The sequence below is a fragment of the Ovis canadensis genome, chromosome 23, assembly GCF_042477335.2.
Source record: "Ovis canadensis isolate MfBH-ARS-UI-01 breed Bighorn chromosome 23, ARS-UI_OviCan_v2, whole genome shotgun sequence".
Taxonomy (NCBI): domain Eukaryota; kingdom Metazoa; phylum Chordata; class Mammalia; order Artiodactyla; family Bovidae; genus Ovis; species Ovis canadensis.
Genome location: NC_091267.1, coordinates 17,510,367 through 17,517,823, shown reverse-complemented (window position 1 = coordinate 17,517,823; position 7,457 = coordinate 17,510,367).

The window sequence follows — 7,457 nt, the reverse complement described above, 5'->3', positions numbered from 1 at the left end:
GTCGCACAGTCAAGCACATTGAAGACCCGCCTCTCCTTGCTCCTAAGCCCAGCGCTCCTTCCTGTTTCAACCAGTGCCAGTTGCCAAGAAAAAGATGTGTGCTCTCATTTGAAGCCCAGGAGATTACGATGAGGCAACAGACCTCTAGCCCGGCCCGATGGCCCGCGAGACCAGGCCCCCCTGCGAATGATCGATTACGCCAGCCCAAGCTGTGTCGCAAGAGGGCTTGAAATATCAATCCCAACTGTGACATATGGGACTTCAAATGAAAAACTTGAGAAGAAACCAGACTTGGGACAACCCAGGCTCTCATTTGGGAAGAAAGCACACAGTACTTTGAATCCTACGTGTCACGCACATGTATTTATCTCTTGTCTGGCTCTCGTCCTGGGCTCTGTCGGAACACGGGGCAAGTGTCTGTGACCGCAGGGGTCCCACGCCCTCCCTGCCTGCACCTGTGCTAGGTGTTCACAGCTCCGGGTCTCTAGAAACGAGTGGTTCCAACAGGTAGCAGCACTTGAAAAAATACATGCTCAATAGATGAAAGCACCAGTGAGCGGAAGGTGCTGGTCAGTCATCACGCTTTCTAGAGACTGACGATTCCTGTAGCTCCAAGGGCGATGTGTCACGTGGTCAAATTCTGCTGACATCTTCCACCCACCAGGCAATATATGTGACAAATTCATAGTCCTTGAAATCGATTTCTAATAGCCCCACAGCTGAGAAGTATAACTCCTAAAATATTTGTTGGAAGAATATTTATAGACGGCTTGTCGTCATAAAATATTACACAGCATTATGCCTTAGCACTGTATAAAAGGCTAATATGAACATTCTGGCTTTACTTATTTCTTTTGGCTGTGCTGGGTCTTGGTTGCTCTGCAGGCTTTTCTCTAGCTGCAGGGAGTTGGGGCTGCTCTCTAGCTGCAGTGAGCGGGCTTCTCACTGAGCTGGCTTCCCCTGTTGCTGGGCGTGGGCTCGAGGGCACACTTGTGCACATGGGCTCAGTGGTGGTGGCTCCTGGGCTCTAGAGCTCAGGCTCAGTGGTGGTGACTCCCAGGTGCCCTGAGGCATGTGGAATCTTCCCAGACTAGGGATCGAACTCATGTCTCCTGCGTTGGCAGGTGATTTCTTCACTCCTGAGCCACCAGGGAAGCTCTCATCCTTGCTTTTAACTCAGAAATGTTTCTTAAGTAGGTTAATATGCCCTAGGGTATCTTTTAAAATATGAATTAAGATTTTATTGAGTGGTTTATCTAGAAGATTATTTCTAAAAAGGAAAATGAAAAGATCAACTCAGTGAACATTGGCACAGACACAGATTGGATGGAGCTTGAGTTTGTGAGCTTGGGTTTTTGCCATCGAAGCCTGTAATCTGAAACTGGGCTAGGAGGTCCCAGGAGGTCGGTCCTGGGACAAGCCCACGAGAACAAGCAGCGCATGTGGGGGGTGAGCCAGGCAAGGGCAGACAGGCAGCCGAGGCTGTGCCAGTGGAGCAGGGAAGGGCGCGGGCATCAGGGCTCAGCGAGGCATGGGGCACACTTCAGCACCACCCCCTGCCGCGAGGAGGAAGGGGAGGTGCTGGACCCACTCCAGCCCTCACTGACGGAGCCACTCCTAGGAGATCGCCTCCCAGGCGCTCGAGCCTGCCCACCAGCTGGCCAGCCACGGTCCAAAGCAGAGCCAGAGAACATCCCAGAGGCAGAGAACGCAGGGAGCCGACAGCTCCAAGGAGAAGCGGCCAGGGAGGCTGGGAGGATATGGCCAGATACTTGCCCTCTGCCCTCTGCTCTTCCTAGGCTTGGGAGCCCCAGGCCTCTACAAAGACCTGGGTATCACGGAGGCCTCCTCACTGGTGAATATCTGCTGTGATGCCCAGCCCTTCTCCAGAAAGCACAGGCCCCCGCTTCCCTGGATGGGTGCCAGCTTCCCTGGCTTCCCTAAGAGAGGGGTGCTGCAGCCTGGTCCAGTGATGGCAACATTGCTGAAAGACACCTTTTATTAACGAAAACCACACACTCCGATTATATACACTTTCTGCATCAGAAATGCCATTTCAGAAACAAATATGTTGAGAACCCAGGACCCCGAAAGAAGAGACTCCCTCATGAAAAACAAAGCCAGGGAAGCAAGTCATTAACTACTCACTAAAGAAATGTCAAATGTGCTAGAAGAAAATATCCTTTAGCTCACCAACCGGTGGCCGATCTGCTAGGTAAGAGTGAGCAGCTTGCACCTTTTGGCGGCTCAGGGAGTCCTGGAGAAGAAGAGCGGCCTGGCTGGGGCTTGGCTGGGAAGGACAGAGACACGAGGAGGGGGGTCAGAGGAGGGGGGCGTGGGGTGCAGACCTGCACTGGGCAGGGCTGTCCTGGCTCCTGGCGGCAGCTCCGGCAAGCACACAGCAGACCCAGGCCCACCGTGACATCCCGCAGCCACCGGAAGACACACTCTCTGCCACCACCTCGCCTGCCAGGGCGCCATTCGGGTTCTGATTTTGCCAACAGACCCCCGACACCCTTTATGGCACTTTACCCTCCAGCACAGCGACCACCCAGGATCTGGTACTTCATCCATCTGCCGTGTGTCCTTAGTCACCTTTACCCTGGAACATTCCAGCAGCTTAAAAAAAAAAATCTTTTAAGGTATTGCGTTTCTGAAGAATAATTTCCTCCTCCCTTTTGAATAGAATTGCTCTCATTTAGGGCTGGATACCTTTCTGGCCGGTGAGCCACATAAGCAATGCTGTGTTCACCGCAGACATGCGGTGGCCTCTGGCCCCTCTCTGACAATGCCCGTCAGGAGTCACCCAGTTCTCCTATAGCATGGTTCCTCTTCGGGCTTCCCAGGTGGTGCTAGTGGTAAAGAACATGCCTGCCAGTGCAGGAGACACAGGAGACCCAGGTTTGATCCCTGGGTCAGGGAGATCCCCTGAAGGAGAGAATGGCAGCCCACTCCAGTATTCTTGTCTGGAGAATCCCACAGACAGAGGAGCCTGGGGGCTTTGGTCCATGGGATCACAGAGAGTCGGACACGACTGAGTGACTTAGCACACACACATGGCCCCACTGGTTCCCCTGCAGTGGGTGCACGTGTGCTGATCCTCACAAACCTCCCCTGAGACTCAGCATCCAGCAGGAATTCTTGCCTGAGTCCATCTTTACCTTGATGGCTGCACACAATGGCCCATGGCTGACACTCCTCAGACATCACCAGCCAGCACTGGGCATTCCTGTAACCCTCCTTTCTCTCCCATTTATTTATCCTTTAATTATCATTATGGCCTGAAGGTTGCTATTTTTTAAATGGTTAATAAGCCACACTGTGCTTAATTGGCTGCTGAAATTGAGCTAGATTTGGCCAATGAAATCCCATCAAGTCGGCTCCCATGTCCTTTCAACACGCCCCATCTTGATTTTTAATGCTCCTTATTTTGTGGCATATGGTACCCCACACTCATGCAATCTACGCCGTCCTAGCTCTGACATCAGCCATTTCTACAAGGTGTCCGGCTGGCTCCTTTTGGTGGAAAATAGCACTCGACACCAAGGTCTGGGTGTAGGTCTGGTGTGCCCATTGCTCCGAGGCGTACTTGGTTCTAGGTCTTTCAGTGGACACAGTGCTCGACAGTGTCTTGCATGACTGGACAAATTCGTGCATCCCTATCTTAGGGAAGTCCTTTCCAAGGGTCAGCTTTCATCAGAACTGGCGTCATAAAACACAGTTCTCTACCAAGAACAAAGAGTCCTAGAGTTCAGATGAAGAGGAGAAAATCGATACAGACACTGTGATAAAAAACTGGGTTTCCGGTGCAAAGGTTGCACCTCTGCGCAGGTGTCGCCAGGATCAAACGTCCCTCCAGGATGGGGCTGTCAACATCTGAACCCCCATACGGGTCACTAGGGTTTGAATCTTTCCCGTGACCCTGGACAGCAAGCCACCAGCATACTTTAACTAAAAAACAGAGCAGTGAACTTTCTGGGACCTTCATGGAAACCACGGGGAGCGCTCTGCCATCATGTCGATGAGATGAATTCAAGGATGCCCACGCACGATCTGCGGCAGCCTGGTACCAAAGAGCATGTGGCCCTTGCCTGCAATAAACATAGGTACTTTACAAAAATGCACACACAGGCCTATGGTTGCAGCCTTAAACTGTCTTCTAGATGTGGGAATATTAGCCAAGAGCCCTTCCCCTCGTCTTCCTCTTACCCCTCCTCCAGCATTTCACAGATTAAGGACTGGACTACATCTAGCTCCAAGAGTACTCTTAGTTATCAGGATACTCACAGCTTTGGGGCTTTGAGGTGGTAAATATTCATGATATGTGAAGCAGCAGGATCCATAACTGTATGGTCTTAATTACATAAAAATGGATGCTTAGCTGTGAAAATACACAAGTGAGACCTAGAGGGACACAGCAAATGGTAAACTGCTTGTGCTTATGAATGAGTTTGGTTTTTGCTTCTTGTGTTGTTTGGTTTCCTATTGTGCACGCGTTAACTTCTAAGAAATCAATGTTATTTTGAAAACCTTAAAAAAAAATCACATGGTTCACGTGTGCTTTTTAAACCACTGTCTTTTGAAAAATTTCAAGCACACACAACCACGCAAGAACCTGTGTGGCCTCACCCACTGTTCTTAGTTTGTCCACACCACTTGGTCCCCCATACGTTCTGGCAAGAAAATTTTAAAGCATACTCTAGACATATTTTCACATGCATCTCCAAAATTAAGGACAACGCCATTATCATCTCCAACAACAAAAAAAGCAATAATCTAATTATCTAATAGTACCCAGCTGATGGGAAGCTCCCTTGGAGGAGGGCATGCCAACCCACCCTAATGGACACAGGAGCCTGGTGGGCTACAGTCCACGGAGGTTTGACGTGACTGAAGCGACAGAACACAGCACACACACCCCGTCTATGCTTAATCTTCTCCAGTTATCTCAAAAGTGTCTTTTCACACTTGATCTAAATTAAAATCTAAGCGAACATGACGGGTCTATCTCTTAAAAGTATTTTAACCCATAATAGTTCTCCTTCCTTTTTAATCCCATTTACTTGTTGAAGAAACTGGGTTCATATAGAAATTCCCATGTCTTAGATATGGCCGATTGCCAAATTAACTCAATATACGAGAAACATTTAGTCCAGGAGAAATTACCCAGCAACCCGGTGCGTGGTTAACCCAGTGGGTGACATGGTGATAAGCAATATGATCGAAAGGGCCTGTGGGGGCCATTCAGCAGGTGAGAAAAGCCTAGACAAAGAGCAGGAAGAAGGAGGCATTCCTAACTCAGGAAAATGCCTCTAGGAATTTGACGTGGGTTCAGCTGAGAGAAGGCAGTCCCCGCGGGTAGTTGACAGGTGGGCACCAAGGAACTGGTGCACACTGGTCACAGGAAAGCCCAAGTCCTCTTTTCCAAAGCTATGCAGGGAGGGCCTTTCCATGGGCGTCCACCATGTGGCTGCCAGCCTGCATTTCTGATCCTCTGCCCTCTCTCTGCTGGTTCATATTACAGAAAGCATCACATTACCACCATTCTTATCGCCAACAAACAAAAACACACCTCAGTTCATTTTACAGCCTTTCAAACAAACCCGAATGCTCTTTCGACTGCCTTTCAATGTGCATTCTTATTTAATTAACAGGCTTACTTGAATCTTTCTTACTGTTTAAATATCTGGGTATGCTATGAGGCCAAGGTCCGCGGGCACACAGACACACATGACCGGTTACCCTGTGGGAGAACCAGGGCAGGTCGGCCTCTCTTAACCCGGCGTCTCACAACGGGCACCGCCCCACTTCTCCCATGATCTAGTTTCCTGGAGATGTTCGTCACAAGAGGCCACACGCCAAGGGGGCTGAAAACAACAGACACGGACTGCGGGGCAGCACTGGGGGCCGAAAGTCCAAACCTGAGGTGTGGGCAGGGCTGTGCCCCGTCGGAGCCCTGCAGGGCAGGGGCCCGCTCCCAGCCCGGGAGACTGCGGCAGCGTTTGTCTTCCTTGGTTTACGGTTGCATCGCTTTCTCTCTCCCTTCACCAGCACAAGGCGTTCTCCCTCGGTCTGTTTCCCTGAGAGCATCTTAGAGGGACACTGATCGTACTGGATTAGGGCCCACCCTGCTCCAGTAGACCACATCTCAGCAACGGCATCTGCAACCATCCTATTTCTAAATAAAGTCACATCCTCAGGTGCTGGGGCTTTGGGCTCCAACATGTCTTTTCTGGAGGACATAGCTTTTAACCCATCACATTCTTCTCTCACATATAATTGCAATATAAATAAGCACACAGGTGTCGCTACAACAAAGTACAGATTATCAAGCCCCCCACAACTTAAAATCATACATCTGCCCCATCCAGACCGACGTATGAAATTCTCCAGGCCGCCAGTGTCTGGAGGTCTTTTGTTGTCGTTTAGTCGCTAAGCCATGTCCGACTCTTTCGTGTCTCCTTGGACTGTAGATCTGGCGGTCATTACGGTGCCACTATTCTAGAAAGCAGCTCATCACGGTTCCTTTACCAGTAAAGGATAAATGTACGCGCTCCTATGAGCCAGGCTAGGGTGGAAGGAGCACAGAGATGCTGGGAACCGGAGGGGGCAGGATGCCGAGAGCAGAGCCGGGCCCGGAAGCCTGCGCGCAGCCAGAGCGACGGCGTCAGACACACATGCGTGGGTCCTCCGAGCTGAGCGACCTCCTGCAAGTCCCTGAGCTTTGCTGAGTCTCCGTTTCCTTCTTGGTGAGATGCTAAGTGGGCTGGCAGGGTTGCTGTGAGGCTGGAGTGAAAAGACGGAGGCGTGATGCTCAGCAGGCAGTGGTCAGGAAACGGCAGGTATGGCCACCTGCTTCCGCCAGGCGCAGACGGCACGGAGGAAATGCTGGAACCCACCCCAAGGACTTGCACGCCCACCCGGGGACTGCCTGGGCTCCCGCCTCCTCACAGGCTTGTCAGGGTGAATCGTGCACTTCAGAGGCAGGCTCTGCGGCGGCGGTAGAGGGGCCACCCCGCAGGGCTGCCCCATCAGGGACGCCTGGGGCTAAGAGAACCGTCATGGGTGGTTTGAACCTCAGACCAACAGGAAGGAAGCTTGTGGTTCACGGAAGCAGCACCTCGACCTCGTGTGCACGCGGTAAACTTTGACACAAACTCTGCTCTGTGGAGAGATGTGGAGAAAGGAAAGGTGACCCAAGGGTGCGCCTGTGGCATTCCCGGGGAGGCGAGATGACCAGCAGTGATATTCCTGCCAGCCAAGAGTCTTGTCGCTGGGGCAAGGAGGGGAGGAAGCAAGCACTGTCCTCAAGCGGCTGAGAACCGGGGGTGTAGGTGTCCACGGGGACGCACGGACGGGATCGTCACAAAGGGGAGGGGGCGCTCAGTTCAGGGACTGACACATGCTGCTCCACAGAATCACTGCCCCAAACACGCAGAAACGAGCAAGAAGGCTCT